At 39.1% G+C, this 25,977-nt stretch overlaps 1 non-coding gene and 1 pseudogene across 1 annotated transcript; both read left to right on the forward strand.

The window, feature by feature from the left end:
* LOC143388468 (RNA-binding motif, single-stranded-interacting protein 1-like) overlaps positions 1–25,977 on the forward strand; it is a 144,687-nt pseudogene that overhangs the window by 102,941 nt on the left and 15,769 nt on the right.
* LOC143388472 (small nucleolar RNA SNORA3/SNORA45 family) lies at positions 22,790–22,920 on the forward strand. Its single transcript, XR_013090009.2, has one exon. It is a non-coding gene; the product is annotated as a small nucleolar RNA SNORA3/SNORA45 family (small nucleolar RNA).

Raw genomic sequence — 25,977 nt, forward strand, 5'->3', positions numbered from 1 at the left:
TTATCACACTGCTTACATTTGTTTTGTCCCTGGTTTGGGTTTTGGCTGGAAACTCAACAGCAACTTCCAGTTTGCCAGATTTCCAGATTTGGCGCCAGTAGAGTTAACATGCAAAATACTAGTTGGCATTTAGCCCCTACTTTTAAAAGGGGAGTAGAGTTTAGAAAATAGCTTTTCTTTCTTGAGCCTGAGGAGATTAGAGCTGCTTACTGAAGACCATTGGACTGTACTAAAGAACTGAAAAGATTACATATTGTGCAAATTGGCTCTATTAATTAGAATAGAGTAGTTTTAAGCAGTACTTAATTACATGTTTCAATACTCCCAATTGTTCTCTGCTGAATGCCTGTTGACAATATTGGCAGCAGGGAGGAGAGAACCATTTTCACTGACCAAATTGTTATGGGGAGGGGAGGTCATGCACCCCTTTGAAATATGCTGCTGCATTAATTTGATGCACTGACCTTCAGTTTTCCGTGTAATTAGGATGAGCTCATCCAACTCCATGAGCTGGAAGAGGAGGCATCTGCAGTAGGCAGCTCGGATGCTCTGTGCTTCTGACTTTTAATGATCCAGCATCTTAACAATAGGCATGTGATTTCTAGGAAAAGGAAAGAATGGAGTCAGCTGATTTTGAACCTAACTACTGACCCCATGAATTGAAATAAGGTTGACAGGAATAGGCAGAGAAGGCAAATCTCCTCATTAATTAGACCCTTGTTTTTCAAGTAGTGGTGACGGGGCAGTGGCTTAGTACAATTTGAAAAAGGCGAAGAACATAAATGCACCCTCCTCTTAAGCCAGCCATTTCCTTTAATCTAGACTTGAAGTGGTTCATTGTATTTCTGTCTCTTCTTCAAAGTGCCTAGATTTAAAGGAGCTATTGTGACAAATATCTAAGCCCATGTTTAATCAACATGGCACATTAAGGCAGTTTTGCGTTGGGACTGTGCTTTATGTAGAGTAGTACCCCATAAATATTTAAAATAAATTAGAGAGAGTTAACTTGTAGACTCAAATACATACACTTAGTTGCCACGATTTGTCTTACTGAACACTTATAAATTATTTGGGAGAACAGACACACACAAAATATTTTGGTTTTATAAAGAAAAGTAGACTTGCCAGCATAAAACAGGAAACTGATCTCAACAGTTTCAAACCAAGAGAGACATTTCAGTAGATAATGGTTTTGGCCTTATCCTACCTCCCCTCCTTTTCTTCCTGGCCTAACAAGAAATCTTACAAAGCAGTTCAGTTTGCTGCAAAGCAGAGCTGCCCTAGTAAAGTGAGGGAGAGGACCCAGAGTCCTCTGGTTGCAAAACCACCACTGTATACTCTTCTCCATTGACAGCCTATTCCCTGGAAGCCACCACTCTACTAAGTGCCCATCCTGATTTAGAAAGGGTATGGGTACAAATTAATGCTACATCTCCCATATTTTTATAATGCACAGCCCTAATATTTGGAATGGGTCCACAGATAAGTGAAGAGGCTAATGGGGCTTCCAAAGAAAGGGAGGTTGTAATTCAGAACTGACTTTATGTATAAGTCCACTGGAGAGCTTTCCTTCACCTGGGCTTGGGGAGACACTACCACTGTGTGGGCGGTGATGAGACCCTGCAGGGCGCTCTGCCTTGAGCAAACCTCACAGGACTTGATGCCAGCAGACACCTTGGAAAGGAGGTAGAGGTAAGAATAGGAAACCAGAATGAGAGAGTTTATGGGGGGAAAATGTTAATAATGTTAAGACAAATAAGAAATAACATGTAATTTAGCTCATAATAATGTTAGATGGCATGCTACCCAAAGCAACTTACAATGATAGGTAGGTAGGTAGATAAATATAGGATAGATAGATTGAGAGGTGGATATAGATAAATTAATACATGAGATTATAGAGCATTAGTATAAATGAATGTTGCTTGTATTATATATTAATTTTTAGAGATTAAATATGAGAATTATATGCATGGAAATAAAAATTCATAAAAGGTCATAGGTCATTTTGTCATAAATCATATTTTGGAGCCTCTTTGGACAAAATTAAGCTAAGGAATATATTAAATCTGAATAACACTTGCCTTAGTTATTGAAAATTCAATTGTTTAATGCTTCAGTTTCTGTCAGAATTTGGCCAACAAGAGAGATTTGAAGATTTACCCACACCATTCTATGTGGCAGTTCAGGGCAGAACTTCCAAAGGATTGATTATGTATCTGATCATTCATACATGGCTGCACATGGACCAGAACATACACACTTGTAATCAAAAAGAGTGAGGGCAGATCAGACCAAGAGGTTGGAGATATATATAATAATCAGACCAACAGGAAAAACTAAGATAGAAGCAGAAATTGAGATGACCTGCTTATTGCTATTTATTGCAAATAGCAAAATTGGTGGAAAACTTTAAACATCCACTCGTAGAAGCAATGTCATTTGATTGTCGTGGCCATGTGTTCATTTATGACCTGCTGAAGAGTGCACACATGCATGTGCATCCATCCTCAGAATACGATAAGTAAGCAGTAACAGCAAATTTCTCAATAACACCCAAAATACGTTTAACCTGATCTCTAACCTGGCAGTTGAGTAGCATCCTCTGCTTTGGCCTCGATCAGCCTCCTCTTCTTTTCCTCAACCTGGCTGTTTCACTATTGTCTAAATCAAATTGGGCATAATTTCAGTCCAATTCTAAGTACTACAAGGAAGCTGCATTAACATTCATCTCTCCTGAAACATCTCTCTGTAATCGATAGTCTGTCTACTCTATTTCATTACAACTTATTTTGTTACCAGGCAATATTCTGGGTACCAGTGCTACAAACTGGACTGTTTCTGAGGCTTTATCTTTGACCACGTTGCTGTGTGTTTGTCTATTTTGACACTAGTACCATGCTATCTCAATTATGTACCATTTCTTCATAATATGTGGAAATCAGTGACAGACTGACTCCACTTCCACACAACCTCCACTTTCACACAACCTCCACATGGTACTTTCCTTTTTTAAAATGTACTTACTTTGAAATTAATTTTGTAATAATTGATATGAGTTCCAAGGGAGACTCTGGTACTTCACTTGGAGTCCTGTTCCTTTAAACAGTGTACTAAGTATAATGGAGTTATCAGACTGAATGAAAATCTACAATTCTCTGTTTTAATACAGCCATGCTCTCAGGATCTGTTGAGATTAATGGGGCTGCTTGCTCGTATGCTGTGGAAGTCCTGCTGTTTGTTCAACTTTTCTCTTTTATTGCTTGTTGTGGTTTTTCACGGCTAGGTGCCTCCATCCATGTGCTTGCTTTGTAGCCCTATCCTCATCAGAACCCCTTTTTGCCTAATTTTCTGCTATGATTTCTTGAGGCCTGAGAAAACAGATGACCAGCTTGTTAAAAATGTGAACCTATGGATAAATAAGCTTTAGACCACAACCTCTTATAGGTGGTTATTTGTTTTTGTGTGTGTATGTTGCATTTTGGTTTTAGACTTTAGGGCATGAACTGCTCCAAATATTTTAGGTGTCTGGAGGCGTTTTCTTTCCCTCTTTCTTTTGAAGAGATACAATAAGCTGTGTTTTAGGTAAATAGTACTTTTAGCCAATTACCAAAGTTTAGATTATCTTATATTTTGGGTATCTAATGATGGTACTTTTTTTAATTTTGAAAGTAAGATTCTACAGAATAAACATACATTTTGCCAGGCATGGAGGCGCACACCTGTAATCCCAGCAACTTCGGAGGCTGAAGCAGTAGGATTGCAAGTTCAAGGCCAACCTCAGAAAATTAGCAAGGACCTAAGCAACTTAGAACTGTCTCAAAAAAAATAAAAGGTTGCGAGGGCAGGCCTGGAGATGTAGCTCGGTAGTAAAGCATCCCTGAGTTGAATACTCAGTACCAAAAATATAAAGAAGAAGAAACAACATAATTTTTGCTGCTGTCATTTGTCAGCCCAGTGGAATGGCTCTTATCTTCATTACCACATCATTAAAAGCAATATTTCTCTGAAGTTGTTTCCTGCCCCCTCCCCACCTTTTCTAACTTTGGTTGGCAGCTGAGATGTCATTGTTTTCATAGTAACAATAGGACACCTAAGAAGATCTTGCATGGAACAAAGCCAGTTCTCCTCTCCACACGGTACACACACTGGGAAGGGAGGCTTGTCCAGCTCAGAGTGACCACCAGGAGGAAGAATTAAGGATGTCACTGTACTGTGGCTGTGAACACCTGTGTCCTCTCATGGGGTTTTCCGTTTCTTTTGTCAGAGTGGAGACAAAGTGGAGTCATTCTTCTACTTTTCACATAATCATAAAGTAATGACTTAATAAAAACTGTGTTTTGCATTTCAGGTTATGGGTTTGTTGACTTCGACAGTCCTGCAGCAGCTCAGAAAGCTGTGTCGGCCCTGAAGGCTAGTGGGGTTCAGGCTCAAATGGCCAAGGTGAGTCAAGCACTTTGCTCCTGAAGCCTCTTCCTGCACCATTCTTCGCTCCCTCTGTCCCTGCTAGCCACAGCTCCTGCTAAATATCTACCCTGTGTCTCCACATCCACAGCAGTAGTACTCTGACAAATATTATACATTCCTCATAATTTTCCATGGGAAGGAGGATTTATAAATACATACAATTCACATAGTAAATTACATAACATGTAAATAAACTTTAAAAAAATTTCTCAGGGTAAGGAATGTGCCTGAATGTCCAAGGATTACAAAATGGAAACCATAAGTTTCTTGCTTAGTGAATAGCTTAGTACAGTACACATAGATACTAATTACTGTAAGACATAATGTTTACCTTGAATTTTTTTTTCTTATGACAGCTTCTCTCCAAGTCTTTCCCTAGAATCTACAGTAGCATAATTTAGAAAGGTGAATTGAGTTAACCAGCCAGTTATTGTCTCTTTCTTTTCATATTATGCTCTTAAAATTGAAGTTAGTTTAAGATGCCCAATTCCTTTTTCAAAAGACATGATGATGCCTTATATTGGATGCACTCTGGAAGGGTGACCATCCCTGATCTCAGTTACACAGACAGGTGCAGTCATGATTACAAAGCTGAGGAGACCTCCAATTGTGCTCCTTCCTACTTTCAAATAGGCACAATCATTTTATTAAGAAAAACTAAGATTCAGAAAAGAGAAGAACCATGAAATGGCATGTTTGTATTCTGTAACAGACCTTCTGAAACTACCAGGTTTCAAGTTTGAAAACAGATACGACAGCAATTGAAGATCCAAAGACTGGAAAAAAATCTACTTAACTAAAGGTATCTTCATAATTGCATGTAGGTACTAGCTGTAAGCGTATAACTCAAGCTTACATTTGGGCAGCAAAGACTTGGGCATAAGTGTCAATTCAGTCAATGTCACTTTTAGGTTATATGCTAATAGCAAGTACCAATAATGCAATTATGAAGATATACCTGTAGATATACCTGACTTTTTCCCCATCTTTGGATCTTCAATTACCGTAGGATCTGTTTTCAAACTTAAAATATTGCACTTTGATATTTTAAGCATTCTTTTCAATTCAAAGAGGCAGCAATGTTATATTATCTGGCTTCATAAAATACTGAAAAAAAGGAATTTTCTACTATCCTCTGCTACTTCTAAATATTAGCAAATGATCATTTCCTAAAGAGCACTCCCATGTCCATAAGGAAAGGTTTATTGAAGTTAAAAAATAAAAACTCTGAGAAAGAAATAAATTACCTGCTGAGACTTAAAGCCAAGTTAAACCTTAGCAGTTACAGGCTACTGAAGAACATGCATGCAACTACCAGGATCGAGGCTTACTTTGAATGAAAGAATAAACATAGATAAAGATTTTAGGAATTAATAGAAGGTATCACATTTTAAGGTAACCTTGCCATAGAATGTTTTTAAAGATTTATGTTGAGTTGCACTTACTTTGGATTTTCTTGAACTCCAGAGTAAAAGTTAAGCAAAACTATAAATAGTAAGCATCATGGGCTGGGGTTGTGGCTTAGAGGCAGAGCGCTCACCTAGCATGTGTGAGGCACAGGGTTTGATCCTCAGCACCACATAAAAATAAAATAAAGATATTGTGTCCATCTATAACTAAAAAATAAATATTAAAAAATAGCAATGATGACTTTTAGATTATTTGTCCTCCATAAAGAGTAATTTCCTGTAATATTGTTGAGAAGCAATGAAATTTTAAGTGTATTGTAAATATGAGATACCAGCTTTGGATCATGATTGCCACAATGTTTAATCTGGCTCTGTAAACAGTGAGCAAATATTCTGTAAGCAGGACTCTTAGGCGTTCATTCAGAAAACCACTCTTCTGTCCTCCACTCTGTCTGTTCTACTCTGTGAAGCTCTGGTTGGATAAAATACCAGGGCAGGTCCCATGACTTTTCTTTATTTCAAAAAAGTCCCTTTACTTGCTTCTTTCATTTCAGGTCTTTCTGGTTGATTTTAGAAGATGGTGGGTTAGAATGCCTCTTTATTTTTCATGTCTAAACTCCATGAAACACACATATCCTTTAATACTTTTCCAGGCACTTCTGTGTGTATTTACATTGCCCAACCTCAAAATGATATTTCAGACAAGTCAATATATGGGGAAAGCCTTAAGTTACATTTCAAATAGAATTTGTCAAATGTTAGAATCTTGTGGAGAAGCTTTGAAAGCTGCTGAGAGTCCACAAAAGGGATGTTGTGTCTTGCATGTCACTGTTACAGAAAGACATCACAGTCTATGTATGTAACAACTATTTGCTGACAACTCTATTGATTATCTGGTGACCAGGAAGCAGTGTCTTGAAGGTTTCTGTCCCCGCATAATCATTTATTACATGTGTATATACTCACATAGATATGTGTAATGAATGTATTTAGTTATAACTTAGGGAATTTTAGGATAATCAATTTAGTCATATTTTAGAAGACTGGTTTGGGTTGTGACTAATATGTAATACATTATAACTTGCTTATTTAAAATAATATGAAATATTATTTTAACATTAACCTTTGGTTAACTTTTTGATGCTGAATATCTGGTTTTCAAAAACAGATTGTTCTTTATATTAAGTGTTCAGTGTTTCAATATCCATCCCTGTTTATTTGACAAATTCTGAGTGTTGTGTAACATGAGAGTCTCTCCACCTGATCCAGGTCTGTTCCAAAGAGCATGGTTGCGGTGGGATGGGAACATGGGTGGTTTCTGTTTCCAGAGCTAGTGCTTCTCCTGCTCCCACCCCTTCTTTCAGCTTCCTATTTGCAGCTTCTAACCCTCCAGGGTTGGAGTAGCAGAGGTAATCTGGGGTTGATTTCTCTGGCCAGGCAGCAGACTGATGCTTTCTCTCATGGAATGCTTCTGGCATTTTTCTTAGTTGTTTACCCAACCCCACCTTTCCTTTCAATCTGATCTTTCCCCATTATCCTTTGAAGCTAGAGTATATGTGTTCTTGGGCTGGAAACCTCAGCACCTCATAATGGAAGGCCATCCTCAACGCCATTCTTCTAGGACTTCCCCATCCCCCAACCTTCCTGGGGTGGATCTAACACAACCTGGAGCCATTCTGCCTATGGGCCTACTTCTGATCCACCTTTACCGGCCATCTGCAGTCAAATAGTTTCTTCCCAGCCACACTTGTAGCCCCCTTCAACCAGCATTTCTGCTTCCAGATGACTCACCTTTTGAGTGTGGCTTGGACCATTGTATCCAGCAAGCCCGTGGGACACAGACCAGGCCTGCGGATTGGTCTGTTGAAGCCCCTGCTGCTGGCCGGATAATGAGAGGGAAACAGCCCATATATTGAGACTCAGAGCACATGCACCTTTCTTTCCACATAAAGAGCACATGCACCTTATTTCCACTTGTGCAATCTCTTATAGACAGACAAGAGGCAGTGTTCACATAAGCATCCCAAACCAGTTCTCAGCCAGTTCCTTGCAGGCTCTCTCTGATGACCTGGTTTCTCACTCTGTAATGTGGAAGTACCACACACCCCTTGTTTTATGGCCTCAGCTAAATCAGAGTTAGAAAAAGGCCCGTTTGTCAGCCTGTTAACAAAATGCAAAAGCCATTTTTGAGTGCCCCTGAACACTTGCCCTAGGATCATTCCCAATGCCTGAATATTAAGCAGCATATTATATTAAATATATACTATTTTGAAAAATTCTTTGCAATGCTTTTAGTCAACATAGGACTGAGTGTAGGTTGGTACTACATGTCATATCCATGGTGCACTTTGAATGCCAGCTTCCCCATGGGTCGATAATGAGCTCTGTTCAAAGACCTCTTTGGTAGGCTTTATACTGTAAATTGGCTAGGAGAAATGATCCCTTCCTCCATCATCTGTGGGGAAGATCATTGTGCAGGATTAGAGATGCTGGCCATGTGCCAACATTTTCCATAGTATGAATTTCTTCAGGTCCCTGTAGAATGACTTGAGTTTCTTTGATCTAAATTCTTTTTTATTATATCTTTATAGTTAAAAAATGTATTTTATAATGCTAGCAGATCTCTTGTTCTGTATCATAAATTCAAGGGTTTTGCAAGTCCACGTTTGGCTTAGCCTCTTTGTTCTGTCTTGATAAAGGAGTCTTTGGCATGCATCTTTTGGGGAGAGGATTTTTAAAGGAAGTTAATCTGGCTCCTGTGCTTGAATGACAATGGCCTGTCACTGTCCGCTTTCCTTTAATGGACAAATCAGGATACACCTATGTGTTGAAAATCCATATATTAAACATAATCAGAAAAAAATAAGGGCCATTTTGGTGAGGGAAGGGGGAAATGCAATGTTGTTTGACATGTTGATTGAGTTCAGAAAGGATCCCACAGATGTTCAAAACTGCAAATTGAAACATTAGAGACCAGGTTTTTTATTATTATTATTATTATTATTATTATTATTATTATTATTATTAATGTATTTTTGATGGCTTGCTTGGTCCTTCCCACGTGGTAATATTTTTTTTTTGTTTTGTTAATAATCAAAAAAAATCATTTAAGAGGGGAAAAAACTTCCTTCTGAGCCTAGGCAGTTATTAAGAATTAAGAGAGAGATTTTAGCTAGGTCTGGTGGTTCTTGCCTGTTATCCACACAATTGGGGAGACAGGAGAATGGCAAATTCGATGCCATCCTCAACAACTTAGCAAGACCCTGTCTCAAAATAAAAGTTTTAAAAAGGCCTAGGGATATAGCTTAGATATAAAGCACCTCTGGGATCAATCCCCAGTCCAAAAAGTAAAAGGGCGAAAGGGACATTTAAAAATCATATTCATGGAGTACCCCGATAAAACTTCTCAAATAGAAATGGCCTTGGGCCTTTTGGAAAGCCTATTAATGTTAAACTTGGAAACAAAGATGTAATATGTAAATAAACATCAGTGATACCTGTTAACAGTGTGACTTCTCTAAACCTTTGGTACCTTCTGAGGCCTGCTGGAGGTCAGCAGATCATTGGGTGCTACTTGGCTGATGGGAAGCTTGCACATTTTTCTCAATAAATGGGTAGTCACTGAGCAGGAATTTAGTCCTCACAACACCCCTAGTCCACCATGCTCCAAGCAGTTTGCCGTCACATCCCCGTGAGTGGCTATCTGCTGGTTGGTATTCAGTACAAGAGAAAACAGATGTCTGCTCTTCCTGCCAAGTCCCTTTCTTGCATTTTAGGAACCATTCCACATGCACAGGGAGGTTTTTGTTAATTTCTTTCAGATGATGACTGAGTGCTTTACACCATGTGGGACCTCCAAGCCCCACTTTTCTACTTAAGTGAACATTAGTACCCATTTATCCCTCTCATGGCTGATGTGGGATCTAGTTTTCCACTTGTTAGAGAGGCCCTTGAATCCCTTCAATGTCTAGGGACATAAAGAGGCCGTTGGTCCTACTTTTGTTTAGCCACCTATAATTGACAGAATACATTTATTTTTCAGACATAGCAACTTATTATTCAGACATAATACAACAGAGTTATGGTTGTTGCTGATTTTAGGGAGACTAAATTATCCTCAGTGTGCAAAACATCATCAGTGACTGAAAATATTATATGTTCTATTCATAATGAATGTATGGTAAAGAACACACAGACACTTTGGGATTATATATTTTTGTGGCTCCAAGAGGCAGTTTCTCCCCATTTTTTGGTGGTTAGTTTGTTTTTTAACTTTAAAATTACTCTAACATTATGGGTAGTATTGAAAAAGAAATATAAGTAATATTAGCACAAATGGTCATCCCAAATGAAGAAACCTAACAAGAATTGTTGCTGTTGAAAACAACACAAAAAAAAGTCATAGGAAATATTTACATCTATTTAGATCACTCTCTTTCACTATATCCAAGAAAGAACTAAAAGTCCAATTTCTTTCTGGATCATGATTCTAAGCAGTTTTTTTTTCTTCATTGATAAACTTCCCGTTTGAATCAAGACCTTGTAGAATGTGAAACATTTTTATTATTAACTTCATAGATGCAAGAAACTAAAACACAGGTTTGGGAAGTACTTAGTATCTATCTCACTCTAAAATTACTTCATTTATAACAAATTCTCCTATGAGCACTCTTAAACATTAGTCATTGAGAGATCTTCATGATTATAATTTTAAAAAGAAAGTCTATAATACACATACACATAATTTTGTAAGTAACATTTTTAAAATGCCATATTTTTGTATAAAGAGTATTTTAATGCCCTATGATTAGGGAGTTTTCCACTTGCTTCTGAATCTGACTAAACATGATTCAAAAATCTAAGGTATGTTGGTTCTCTAATTCCCCTGCTCTGTGTCTCCAAAGCCTCCCAATTTTTCAAGGTGTAAGTTTCAAACTACAGTTTGTCTTTCCTCCTACCCCTCCTTACCTTCCAGAAAAGTGAAAGATAAGAGAAACATGGTTTATCTTCCTGAGGTATCAGTGTTACTCCATGATATTAGATCAGAAATATTTTTTCTCTGTTAAAGCTCAAATTGTTTTAAAAAATGTAAAAAAAGCAATATTAAGATAAAGCACAGGATTTCAAGGAAATTTTCCACCCTGGCAAGGCTGCTTTGGCTTTTGCCCATGGACTCTTCTGGATACACATTCTCCTTGCCCTTAGCATTCCTTACGTGGGAAAGTCTAAGCAGCAAGGGATGATACAATAAAACCAAACTCCTGGATAGCCTTTCACAGTTGGTTTCAACCTCTTGCCTTCTTTTTGTTCCTCAATTCTCCTTTCCTCTCAACAAAGTGTCCCTCACCACCGCTGTCCTCTCATCTTGACTTGCACACACCTAGCCTTCACTACGTGCTTCCCTCTATCCTTCTTAATTGGAAGCTGTAAAAAGCAGGACTAGGTCATAGTTATTTTATAGTGAGAGTCTGAAGTGTGAGGGGCACAGGAAATGTCCTTGAGCTCATTGAAGCCACAGGTTCTCTCAAGACCCACACTAAGGACCAAGAACTCTGTGCTGGTTGGTGCAGGGCCAGATTTCTATACTAACAAATACTCGCTGGCACTCCAGGAAAGCCTCAGAAACTTAGGGGAGACTAAGGCCAAAGGGAGATGGCTAATAGAGGAACTGGGCAGTTTACTGGGTTGGTAGAGGTCTGCATTGGAAAACTTTAGTACCTAAAACCATTTCTATTGATTTTTCCCTGTTTTGGAACATTGTATATATTATTGTCTCACTTCCTCTTGTATGTAATTTTGTATACCCCTGAGGGTCTCCTTCCATTTACATGCAATTTCCCTTCTCTCTCCCTTTCCCTCCCACCTCTCATCCCTGTTTAATGTTAATCTTCTTCTCATGCTCTTCGTCCCTACTCTAGCTTCACTTAGCATAATCTGCTCTAATGCCATCCATTTCCCTCCAAATTCTATGATTTTGTCATTTTTTAATGCAGAGTAATACTCCATTGTGTATAAATGCCACATTTTTTTTATCCATTTGTCTATTGAACGGCATCTAGGTTGGTTCCACAGTCTTGCTATTGTGAATTGTGCTGCTATGAACATGGATGTAGCAGTGTCCCTATAGTGTGCTCTTTTTAGGTCTTTAGGGAATGGACCGAGTAGGGGAATAGCTGGATCAAATGGTGGTTCCATTCCAAGCTTTCCAAGAAATCTCCATACTGCTTTCCAAATTGGCTGCACCAATTTGCAGTCCCACCAGCAATGTACAAGAGTACCCTTTTCCCCACATCCTCGCCAGCACTTGTTGTTGTTTGACTTCCTAATGGCTGCCAATCTTACTGGAGTGAGATGGTATCTTAGGGTGGGTTTGATTTGCATTTCTCTGACTGCTAGAGATGGTGAGCATTTTTTCATATACTTGTTGATTGATTGTATGTCCTCCTCTGAGAAATGTCTGTTCAGGTTATTGACCCATTTGTTGATTGGGTTATTTGTTATCTTATTGTTTAATTTTTTGAGTTCTTTGTATACTCTGGATATTTGGGCTCTATCTGAAGTGTGAGGAGTAAAGATTTGTTCCCAGGACGTAGGCTCCCTATTTACCTCTCTTATTGTTTCTTTTGCTGAGAAAAAACTTTTTAGTTTGAGTAAGTCCCATTTGTTGATTCTAGTTATTAACACTTGTGCTATGGGTGTCCTATTGAGGAATTTGGAGCCCGACCCCACAGTATGTAGATCATAGCCAACTTTTTCTTCTATCAGATGCCATGTCTCTGATTTGATATCAAGTTCCTTGATCCACTTTGAGTTAACTTTTGTGCATGGCGATAGAAAGGGATTCAGTTTCATTTTGTTGCATATGGATTTCCAGTTTTCCCAACACCATTTGTTGAAGATGCTATCCTTCCTCCATTGCATGCTTTTAGCCCCTTTATCAAATATAAGATAGTTGTAATTTTGTGGATTGGATTCTGTGTCCTCTATTCTGTACCATTGGTCCACCCGCCTGTTTTGGTACCAGTACCATGCTGTTTTTGTTACTATTGCTCTGTAGTATAGTTTGAAGTCTGGTATAGCTATACCACCTGATTCACACTTCCTGCTTAGCATTGTTTTTGCTATTCTGGGTCTTTTATTTTTCCATATGAATTTCATGATTGCTTTCTCTATTTCTACAAGAAATGCCATTGGGATTTTGATTGGCATTGCATTAAACCTATAGAGAACTTTTGGTAATATCGCCAATTTGATGATGTTAGTTCTACCTATCCATGAACAGGGTATATTTTTCCATCTTCTAAGATATTCTTCTATTTCTCTCTTTAGGGTTCTGTAGTTTTCATTGTATAAGTCTTTCACCTCTTTTGTTAGGTTGATTCCCAAGTATTTTATTTTTTTTGAGGATATTGTGAATGGGGTGGTTGTCCTCATTTCCATTTCAGAGGATTTGTCACTGATATACAGGAATGCCTTTGATTTATGCATGTTGATTTTATATCCTGCCACTTTGCTGAATTCATTTATTAGCTCTAATAGTTTCTTTGTAGACCCTTTTGGGTCTGCTAGGTATAGAATCATGTCATCTGCAAATAGTGATAATTTGAGTTCTTCTTTTCCTATTTTTATGCCTTTAATTTCTTTCGTCTGTCTAATTGCTCTGGCCAGTGATTTGAGAACTATGTTGAACAGAAGTGGTGAGAGAGGGCATCCATGTCTTGTTCCAGATTTTAGAGGGAATGGAAAGGCTAATTTTAAATTAAGGTTACACTAATCTCTTATTTGCAGAAGTGAGTTTTGATCTGGTCAGAAAATATTCTAGTTTTCAGGTAAACTTTTTTCCTGGTGATTGACATACCCTACTCCTCATAACGTTGCATTTACTGGCAATCATATCTGATTCTAGCTGATTCTACCCCCAACAAACTAAAGTCGGATGGAAAATTATCTAAGAGTACTGCTTCTCAGGTTTTCATATGCTTATGAGTCACTTGAGTATCTTGTTAAAATGCAGCTTTTGATTCTGCAGGTCTGAAGTAGGGCCTGAGACTCTGCATTTCGAATAGCTCCCAGATAATTCCTAACAATATTACTGGTCCCTGTATCACTCTTTGTATAGCACGGAGTTAGCACACCTTCTCTCTCCATCTACTCTTGAGTTCAGCTTTTAAAAGATTCTAAAATTTGATCTGCCCAGAGTTTACCATTTTATATGGCTTTTGAGTTTCTCTTGTGGATTAAATTAGGAGCTCTTCTTTTTCCATTGCTGATCACTACTTGAAAGTCATATGGACTTTGCCATAGGGCAGATTGGGGAAAGCCTATACTGGAATCCACGTGACTTGATCCAGAAATCTTTCTCATGTATCTCTAAATTGAATTATTAGCAGTAATAGCCTCCTGCCTGAAATGAACTCCTAAAAATAGCAATGGAAGAGACGTTGGTTATTTTGGGAAACATTGAAAAGAGCTGAGAGCTGTGGTTTCTGAAGGGCACCCCTTCAACTCAGCATCACCCTTTCCAACATGATGCCACTTCCACCTCTGCCGAGAAGGGCTCTGGAACTAGGTCAGACCTGTACACACTGCCCAAAGTGTGGACACTGTTTTCAAGTGTCCAAGGTGATTTTAGTGTTCCATGGATCCCATGGTTTCACTAGATAATACTTTAAAAGGATGTGAGCAAAGAGGGTGCCTACATACAATTAGATATGTTGACATAAATATCTCACCTTCTCCTAGAAATTGATAGACAATTCTCTGTTCTGCTTTAGCAACAGGAACAGGATCCTACCAACCTGTATATTTCTAATTTTCCCCTGTCCATGGATGAGCAAGAACTTGAAAATATGCTCAAACCCTTTGGACAAGTTATTTCTACAAGAATACTACGTGATTCCAGTGGTACAAGTCGCGGTGTTGGCTTTGCTAGGTAAGCATGTTGCCCTCCCTTTATTACACCAGCAGAAGCTCTGTTGAGTTATCCTACAAATTAAAAAAATAATCAAGCAAATTTAAGCCAGGCTTATGGGCACCAGTGTAAATTTACATGTAATTTTTAAAAAATCTTTTGCAATTTCATTAGTATTCTTGAAACTGAGCACACATATTTGCTGGCTCAAGGCAAAGAAGTATTATATGATCAATAATTCTGAAAGTGTTTGTGTCTTATGTTCTGATTAAATTAATTTTTAAGAAAATATTTTTTTTTAAATTGACAACCAGTCTCCTAAATTTCATAGATAAATCAGTATGTTTTTTTCTCTTTAGACAGAAATGTGATTCATCATCAATAAAGTGAGTTAATTAGATTTTTCAAACATTTATGAAAGAAAAGGATTTAACACCTAACTACCACATAAATTTAAATATCTTATAATTCTCACTTTAGTTTTTTAAGAAATGAGTGCTCCAGATATAACTAAAGTATCTTATTCCTCCATTTTATCTCTTCCTCCCCAGAAAGGATACTTTAGTGTAATCATTAATTTGGTTTCTAGAGAAAATATATAAAACAGAAAGAGCTTTGATTTCCAGATAAATTCTAATCCTAAAGCCCATTTAAAAAAAAAAGCTGAATTTACCTGATACATTATTTAGGAACTTGTTAGTCTTCTGTAATAACAATATCTATGTGTTTTAAATTGTTAACTTAGACTTTGGAAGAAAAAATGCTGACATTTTACTTTCATATAGTAGACAGTCACATCCTGCCACAGACCTGTGTTATGAATAAAGCATTATTATTACATATTACTTTATATATGAGAAAACTGAGGCACAGAGGGACTTTTCCATCATCCACTAGTGGGCAAGGGCCATTAATTAGTTCTTCTGGCTTTTAGTCCATTGTTCTGTTAGGCCAGACAATTTTATAATAAAGCTAATATATCAGTAAATAGCAAGTCATCAGGGCCAGCATCTCAAGTGCACACTTCATTGGTGATCTGGGTAGGACACCAATTGGCTCGATAACATCTCCTCACTTCCGTGGATATTCTTCTGAAAGCAGACCAGGGGTACCTATCCAAAGATTGAGCCCAATTAAATGCTGCTGTTTTTCACATTGTCACTATCCATTAGAACTGAGGTGTAATTCTCTGGGTAGTTCAGGAATATGGTGTATTTTAAGTAGATTATTCTGTGTTTCTTCTATCGAAGAAATATAAGTCAAAGTAATTTAAATACTCAGAAATGTTTCTCAAATGTTTTTAGCCACCTGTAGATATAAAACAAGTTATAAAGTTAGGCTTCAGCCTTTAATTAACTCCTCCAAAGCCAAGATGACAAAGAAGTATATAATTGACTTCACTAATTTAATTTTAAACCTGGAGAAAATGTAAAAGTCATGTGAGACACATCCTCTGATTGACACTAGCTATTATCACAACTCTGTAGTCTGTCATTTTATGAATACTTAAAAGGGAAGACCATGTTTAAAATAACCAATATTCTAACAAGTAGCAAATATACTAGTATTTTAAACTGTTGCTTTTAACTCAATATCATGACTAAGAAAGCTTTTATACATTGCTTTTCTCAATTTTTCAACAATCAGAATGAATTTATATATTTGATATTAAAACACTCAATATAATTTCTTTCTTATATGATTTAGAACATACTCTATAGTTTCAGTTATTTCTCTGGAGAACTGTAAAAGCAACAGATAAAAGGATAAACTATTATATACACATATTTTTGCCTGATTTCATTTGTATCCAAAAAGCCTAAAAGAATGTTTGTGCATGCACAAAACAAAATGAAAGCTAAGAGACTGCTACATACTTATGAACTTTGTTTTCATAAATAGGATGGAATCTACAGAAAAATGCGAAGCTGTAATTGGTCATTTTAATGGAAAATTCATCAAGACACCACCAGGAGTTTCTGGTATGTTCTCCAAAATTTTATCAGTAGTCATTTATGTAATATGTATAACTTTAGTACATGATGCTTCTTATAGTAAGAACAACAACTCTCATTTTGCTTTTTAAAATTTATATCTATATCAACAAATAAGACTCAAAAATTCAGCTTTTGCTGGGCACGGGTTGTCCAAGCATTAATTGAAGTGGACCCATAGGTAAGGAGCTCTCTGACTTGTAAAGCATTGCAAAATCCAACCCTCTAATGCACCAGCCTTCATTCTACCGGATGGCCATCCTTAAAATAGACTTCCCACCCTTAGGACATGTCCTTTGAGGAGCGTGACACCTTCCCACCCCAGCAGTACCTGGACTTCAATCCCCACAGTCTTTATGTTCACTCCACATTAGCCCCTTCCCCCTCTGTTGTCCTTATCAAGAACACTACACTCAGGAACTTTTCTAGCCAACATCCCATTCAGTATCACTCAGTCTCACTCCCAGGACACCTGATCTGAGATACAAAGACACCCTTTCATTTTCACTGTTGTTATGGGTTTCTCTTTACCCATTTCTCATTCCTACAGAATCTGGTCTCCACTTGTGAGCACTAAAACCATTTCTTTAGTGACATCCTCAGATTTCTTGTACAGCAACCCTTATTCACATCTGCTTGGAAGAACCATGAACTGGCATTGATCCTACAATAATCCACCCTACTGATCCTGTTATACCTGGGCAATAAGGATTGACACCATGGCATTTTACACATCTTCATTTGAACCAGACCCTCAGTACCACTGGTCCCCACTTGGCTTCTCTCTGCCTCTCCCAGCAGTATTTCTCCCTTTTACCAACATGTACAGTCCCCTAGCTAGCTCTAGGCCAGTGAATAGCATTGAGATCATTAGCTGACTACATCTTTTCAATATAGGGATCCACACCTACACCCACTCTTTCTCCTCTCCTTCCCCAAGGTCCTAAGGACAAAGGTTTCAGAGCTGTCTTTGAAATCCTGTTCCATCAGGGCCTTGCTCTGCCTCTCATTGCCTCTCTGTTCTATAATTACCATCTCTGTATTTTACTTGTAATTACTTTTTTCTAACAAAAACTTTAATTTTTTGATTAATAAAATAGCAGATCTCTGGCAAGACTAAGCAGTGAGAAAGTGAGAGGAAATTCACAAACAATACCAGAAACAAAAAAATTGTGAGCATGACTACAATAGACGTTTTTAACATCACACAAGTTCAGTGAAGGTATGTGCGAACTACTTTATGCCAGGAATTTTCTGGAAAAAGATATCCATTTGTGTTTGAAATCGCTCAAGTCTGTGATCTTCAAACTAAAACTAAGCAGTGCTCCTCTCTAACTCATTCTCATGTAAGCATTTTTGAAGTGTGGTCTTCACTTCCTCACGTCCTATTCACACCTCAGCTCTCTCCAGTCTTCCCCTTAAGTTTGCAATTGAAATTCTTCTTGATAAACTTCTTATATTTGTTTGCTAGGACAACCACAACAAAACACCATAAATTGAGTGGCTTAAACAACCAAAATTTAGTGTCACAGAGTTCCGAAGACCAGAAATTGAAGGTCAGGGTGTGGCAGGGTTGATTCCTCCTGAGGCCTTCGGGAAAAGAATCCATTCCGGGCCTCTCTCCTTGACTCATACATGGTGACCTCACAGTGTTTGCTTCCCTCTGAGTGTGTCTGCCTCTGGATTCAAACTTCCCCTTCTTCCCAGAACACCAGCCATGCTTGGATTAAGGCCCAACCTAACTAATGACCTCATTGTAACTTTGAAAAGGAGGTCACACTGTGAATTATGAAGCATTATGGGGTTAGGACTCTAATGTTTTTTGTTGTTTTGTTTTGTTTGGGGTGGGGTCAGAGAGACAACACAGTGCAACCCCTAATATTTACTTTGTGATTATCAAACTTGGGGACTTTCCTGGCTTCTTCTTTGCTGTGTCTTATCTGTTGCATGAACTTTGAAATGTGCTGTCCCTTGATCTCTCTTTTCTTCCCATCTTGTACTCTTTCTCCTTTGTGGACTCTTGTTTCTTTTATCTGCTCTTAATTGTTGGTGTTCCCCTGAATTTCATTTTTGGCTGACAGAGTGTATCTAGTCTAAAGTTTTTGGTTTCTGTTTATCTTAAGAGACTCTCAGATACTCATCTCTTGTCCTAAATTTTCTCCTGAGAATCAGGCTGCCTGGCCTCAGTCACCTTAGGTTCATTCTCTCCAAAACTAGATCAGTGCTCTCTCCCACTAAAGTTAGTGGAATCAGTATCCACCCAGATACTCCAGCTGAAAATCCAGGACTGGATCCCCCCAGCCACCTGTGTCATCTCTCACACATACTCATCTTCTTGACTGCAGCTGGAGAGACTTAAAATGTATATATACTTCAGCATCACTTTTGTGCTAAAAATCATGTCCTCTCCCTCTCCCAGAAGAAAAGATACAGGATTCCAAGAATGACATTGCAAGCCAAAGGTGACTAGAGTTCTTCTTTATCCATTACCTGCCTTCTATTTATTTTCTTCCAATACTGAACTACAGGTACTTGTCCTAGTGCATCACATTGCATCATTTCTCTTTTCAGTCTTTCTATAGTTTCCAATACCTCAGACCCCTTTGGTTCTCTTTAACCTGCATGTCTCTGCCTCACCCTTCAAGACTGTTCACAGCCTGCCTTCTCCCTACAGGGGTCTCCTTTAACATACTTGAGTTAGATTCTGTCTGCAAAGCACCCTGAGGATGCTCATCTGCATTTAACATGTGTCAATCCCACTAAACTGGAAGCTCCTAGAAGTCAAAAACTGTTTTCTCATCTTTTTTATGTGCCTGCCCAGCACAACGACTGAACTGTGCTTAACAATAACCAGTGTTTGTTGGTTTTGAATAAATTCCACAGCATTATAACACTAAGACAGTACTACCTCCTTACAAGGTAGCATATGGTAGGAAAATTGAGATGCCTTTTGATTTGCAGCCAGCCTCTAACAAGATGCCTGACAGCAGGGAGAAATTCAAAATTTAGGAACTACCTTACCTTGCTTGGAAGGAGGAGCTATAGAATTTTTAAAATGGGAACAAAAAGGAAATATCTACTCTCCAGCATCTTTTGTCCTCTGTAATGTTAATCATCTTAGTTAGCATGACACATCTCAGTTCTGCTTCCCAGTCTGTATCTCAGATCAGCAAGTCATCTTCAGTCCTTAGGTCTGTCATTCAAAACAGCCTCACTTTTCTGCCTTGCTTTAGGGCGTGCCCTAGGGTAAAAGTTGGGTCTCTTGCTGGGCTGGGTAGAGGTTTGGAGGGTCTTTAACCATGCTTGTCTGGCCACCTACTCATCAGAGTCTTCTAAGGAGAGTAGCCATGTATCAATTAGATTTATCCTAATACTCATGTGGGGACCCTGCCCTGGAGCTCCCCTATGAACAAAGGAGGAATCTCTGGAGGTGAGCAACCTATAAGAACAGAGTTCTCCATTTGACAAACCTTGACTTTGCCCCCACCTCACAGCTAACCAGCTACCTCACCACATTTTATATGTAAAAATATGTAAAACTGAAGTTAAGTAGATCCAGTGAGTTGAACCTAACAGAAAGATTGGTCAGGCCCCACTTCTAGGGAACAAGCCCAAAGGCCCTATGGAACATGTGCCCTGGTTTTTCACTCAGGCCTTTCCAAGAAGCACTGAGGTATTTTAAAGTTAGATGAATTCCAACCAGGAGTCATTGAAGTGATTAGTTTCTCTAGGGCTCCTAGTGTTCAGTATTTATCCTCCCCTAGTTCCAAGGTTCCATCTTTATCTGGATGACTGATGATGACAATTAGGGATTCACTTTAATTTTCTGTATCCAGTTGAGTTTCATTTCATAGAGGAACTAATTTGTAAGTCTGTGCAATACCACAGCCTACATTTGATCTTGTAGTACTAAAACCTGACAGCGCACTGTTTCTGTGGATATATCTGAAGGTGAACTGCCTGCAGGCACCAGTTTAGAGCATAAAGTACAAGATCTGGAAGATGCTGTTCCCAGGAACTCTACCCCCGTGAAAGAGCTTCCTTTTTGTTAAGTTAATTTTGTTTTCCCATTGACAATCCTTGATTGAAAGAAAAGGAAAGTGAAAGGGATGTTTTTAACCTCCACGCAAAAGCAAGAGAGCCTTGTGTGAACCTGATCCCTGCAGGTCAGACCCTCCAAGTTAATCTCCTGTGCCCACTGGCTTTTCTCTTCTTCCCCTGAGTCATCCCCTGCACACTGGGGACCCCAAAGCATTAGTCCCTTTGAAGGGCTGCTCATCCACTTACTTGTGAGCACTTCATTTTCTCAGTTCCTTCTTGCAGGCAGCAAGGAAAGTTGAAGGAGAAAAAGCCTTCAGAACACATTAATTTTGATGTTGAATCAATCTAGATAGATCTCCCAGTTTCTTGAGTGAAGTAGATCTCCAGCTGCCACAGATTGAGGTTGGACAGGTTTCTTATTTTCTCCAAAAAACTTAACAGTATCCATTGACTGTTTTCTTTGAAGTGGGTTCACAGATTGCTGGCCATGTCCTTTCAAGGAGAAAAAAAAAAAAAAACTTCAATTTCCAAACCACATGTCAATGATGGTATGAACCTATACACCACTGTAGCTGGTAGAGAGCAGTTTCTTCCAAGTTCTGCCAAGTGGCAGTGGGAACCAAGAAACAAATTCCATATAGATTGTATCACTGTACAATTTTACACTCAAGCCATTCTCTATGTTCCAAATCAGGTCTTAATTTCATGCTCTTAAAAAATATATATATATATATATATATATATATATATATATATATATATATATATATATATTAAACTACTATCTATCTATCTATGTACAACTATGTACAACTACACACACACACACACACACATATATATATATATATATATATATATATATATATATATATATATAGTAGTTATAGTTGGATACAATAACTTTATTTATTTTTATGTGGTGCTGAGGACCAAACCAGGGCCTTGCATGTGCTAGGTGAGCCATAACCCCAATCCCAATTTCATGCTATTTCTAAATGCTTAATGATCTGCGCTGTGTTTTAGTCTTAGTTCCCAACTAGGTTGCAAGTTCTTAGGGGTGGGAGGTGTGTTTTAGGTTTAATTTTGTGCATTACCCTGTACCAGCAGAAGTTACCATGTAGTTTCATAGAGCATTTTCATGTAGATATCATCTCAATAATTATGGCTATTTTGAGGAATACTTTGGATACCTTCTGCACATCAGTGAGGTTGAACTGCCTTTAGGGTAAATTTGAAATGTACACTGCAAAACTTGGAAGCACACTGTTTTGGAATTCACTTTTTCCCAAAAACAAGTCCCCAGTATCCACAAAGAATTTGAAATAGTTTTCAACTTCTCTAGATTTATTTTTTTTCCTGTACACACAACATGAGAATTATCTTTGAATGTTTGTCAGTTTATTAGATACTGTCTTCTTCTCTCTTATTACTTGAATGACTGCTTCATAGCTTCAGTTTCTCCATGGAATACATGTGAGTAGGATCAGCACAAGTAGATGAAAAACAAAAATATTGGCAGGCAAGAGTAAATTGAGGGCTGGGGATGTGGCTCAAGTGGTAGCGCACTCACCTGGCGTGCGTGCAGCCCGGGTTCGATCCTCAGCGCCACATGCAAACAAGGATGTTGTGTCCGCCGATAACTAAAAAATAAAATATTAAAATTCTCTCTCTCTCTCTCTCTCTCTCTCTCTCTCTCTCTCTCTCTCTCTCTCTCTCCCCCCATCTTAAAAAAAAGAGTAAATTGAATGAGCCTCCACTTGAATGTTTAAATAATATTGGCTCATTACTAGGCAGACATATCATTTCATAAATATAGTCAGAGGATGGTTTATTTAATGATGCATGTTGTCTAGCAGGCATAAGCAGAATTACCTGGGATGGTTCCTGTCAGAGTACTTGGATTCTTGCATGTTTGGCACTTCGCCTATGAAATTGGAGCCAAGTATAGAAAAGAAACCCACTTTCCTGAGACGCGAGACACATCCCAACATGGCTCTTGTCCTGATGTGCTGGAGTCCTTGGAGAGGATCTGCTGATCTTGATTCACTGGTGGAGGCAATCAGTTCCCCAGTTAGTACCCAGGTCAGAAACATGCCCCTAAAAAAAAAGGAAACCCACGGGCTGGGGTTATGGCTCAATGGTAGAGCACTCGCCTAGCACAGGTAAAGCTCTGGATTCAATCCTCAGCACCACATTAAAATAAAGGTATTCTGTCCAACTACAACTAAAAAAAGGAAGCCGCCTTACACACAGTCCCCAAAGACAGAAAATAAACTGAACAGTGAACTCAAGGAGGTCTCTAGAAGACTAAGTGGAAGGAGATCAGCTGCACACATGAGTAGTCACTTCTACATCACCCACCTTCCTGCCAATACACCTTTCATACTCAGGTGACATGGCTGGGTTTCACCATGGCAGCCGTACACACCCTGCCACCCAACCTGAGGCATGGTGCACAACGTGTTGTGCATTTTTACACTTCTACGAAAAATCTAAGGTTCCATACCACAACTTTTAATGCAGTCTGTTTCCGAAAGGCTTTTTGAAAATCTGGTGCTTTCATGTCTGGTGTTATCTTATTTGAAAGAGGCTTTGTCTTCTCTTAGAGCAGATGCTTCTTTAAATGTACATTACAGTTTGTTGAAGAAAAGGATTGTTCATAAGATGTCTCCTCTTTCCTCACCCAATCCCTCTTTGTTCCCTGAAAATGTTGGAGCATTGTTCTTTATTTTGATTTGCCTTGGTTTTGAGTCAGGGATGGTTTGCAATAAGTCAGATTTGCTTAAAAAGTTCCCAGCCAGGATGAAGGGACCCACAGCTGCTTTCTCACACAACTTAGGTTCATTCCATAGAGATTTTCAATAACTACTTAATACTTTCTCAATTAAAAATTCCATTGTGAGGAAATAATATGTACCAGTTTTCCACACAGTGACTGTTAGAAACAAGGCTGGAAATTTTAGTTACATAGAATCAGTGTCCAAACTAGGAAACGTGGCCCCAGGCAGAAATAACAGGGTCGCCATGATGATTCAGGTATTTGTCTAAAAATGCACTTCCAGTACCTTCATGTAAAGAGAGAACAGTCTCTGGGAAGACGGGTGGGTGTGGTGTATTAGCTGGGACTCTCCCAGAGCTGAGAACAGCCTCATCACTCCATCTGCCCCACATGTCACTGCTCCCACTTCCTCAAGACAAAGGCCCGCAGTGATTCAGCACTGCAGGAGATGGTGTGACTGCCATGTCTGGGAACCTCTTCATGGCATTAGTGGAGTCAGGAGTAGTCTGTGTGCTAAAGGCGGAGTATGTTTCTAAGTGTCCTGTCCCGGCGCCTGCAGGAGCTTGTTGGATTCTCAGTGTCCTGCTGGTGTACACTCTGCCACAGTGCTCAGATCTGGCCTGCGTCTTGATTGCGCTCCAGTGAAGTGCGGATGCGACAGCTGGCAGGCCGCGTCCAGTCTTGAGCCTGTTCTGCGTCTGCTCTCTGTGTTCCTTTGACTTTTCAGATTGGGCATGTGCCCACCCGAGCTTGACAGACACTCTCGCCCACAGTTCAAGGCTCTCTCTATAGCGATCTTATCAGGGCATGTTCCCATGCCAGGAGACAGAACAGGTAATGTGTGAAGGAAGAATTACAATTCTGGGAAAAGGCCTAGAGATGTTTCAGAGGTTTCTGTTGTCGATCTGTTCCCTTAATATTCATCTTAAGCATTGCTACTGTGTACAAACAGAAAATTCTGGCAGCTCTCAAGACAAAATATAGTCAGCCCTCTCTATGGTTCCGTACACACCAGTTTAGCCAACTATGGATTGAAAATATTCAGGAAAAAAAATTGCTTCTGTACTGAACACATCCAGACTTTTTTCCCAATCATTATTCCCTGAACAATACAGGGTACCAGCTACTTATATGGTATCTATACTGACTGGAGTGTTATACATCATCAAGTAATGATTTAAAGTAGAGCAGAAGATATGCATAAGGGAGAAAGAAGAGAAGACTGATCCAGGCCAAAGCAGAGAAGGCCACTCAACTGCCAAGGTAAAAACCAAGTTAAATGCATTTTGGGTTTTATTGAGAAATTTGCGTTAATGCTAACGTATCGTACGCAGCCTGTCTGTGGCACACGCTAGAACTAGTCCCTAGCAGATCCTGAGGGACAGCTATACACATGAAGACATGTGCTGTGCCCCTGGTACCTGTAGGACGATGGGATCATACCTCCTGGACTGTAGTCTTGTCACATCTCCCTCCTCACCCACTGTCGCAAAAGAGCAGGGTCTCATGTTCATGTGGTGAGAGGTGCCCTTCAAGGGCTGCTCTAACAAGGAATCATTGCCAGGGGAGCAAAAGTGCCAAAGAGTTCTGGGTGGCCAGTGGGGCAGGGGCTGTCTAGCAGACCCAAACCTCAACCATATTCTGTACCACAGAGAGAAAGCTTGTTTTAAATAGTGATAAGGGACCACAAGGAGAGATTAGCAGTGTGTCACCCCCAGGGGACATGAGTGCCATGCCAGGTTTGTGATGGGCTGCCCTCAGGGAGCTGCTATTACCATCGACCACACCCAGCTCACCAAGAGCATCTCTGAGCTTTATCAGACTCTGCCAGTGAGGAGCAATAAATAATGGAGGAATTTTATCAAAGCACAAGGATCTTGGTGGAAGATGTGGGGGTTTTCTAAATGGTGTTTGCCAGTAATTTCATCGTTAACTGTAACTTGCACATTTCTTCATTCGAAGAGAAGCAACCTAGACAGCCTGCTAGATGCCTCAGAATCAAATCCTGTGGAGGGCAGGCCAATTCCTAAAAACTTCTGAACCTTCTGAACCACAAGTCCCTCAACTAACAGTTGATCTTAATAATTCAAAAGTGTTGAGAGGAGCCAACATTCAAAACTTGAGCTCCGCCAATTGATGCAGCAATAAAAAGAATAGCTGAAAACTCATTGAGACACTGTAAGCATTTGGGGGGAGGAGGGGCACTAGAAATTGAACTTGGGGGCTTTCTACTACTAAGTTACACCCTAACCCTTTTTATTTTTAATTTTGAGGTAGAGTCTTCCTGATTTTCCCAGGCTGGCCTTGAACTTGTGATCCTCCTGCCTCACTTATTCTAAGCACTTTTTATGTTAATAATTTCAATACTTTGAA

Source organism: Callospermophilus lateralis, unplaced genomic scaffold, assembly GCF_048772815.1.
Source record: "Callospermophilus lateralis isolate mCalLat2 unplaced genomic scaffold, mCalLat2.hap1 Scaffold_93, whole genome shotgun sequence".
Classification (NCBI taxonomy): Eukaryota; Metazoa; Chordata; class Mammalia; order Rodentia; family Sciuridae; genus Callospermophilus; species Callospermophilus lateralis.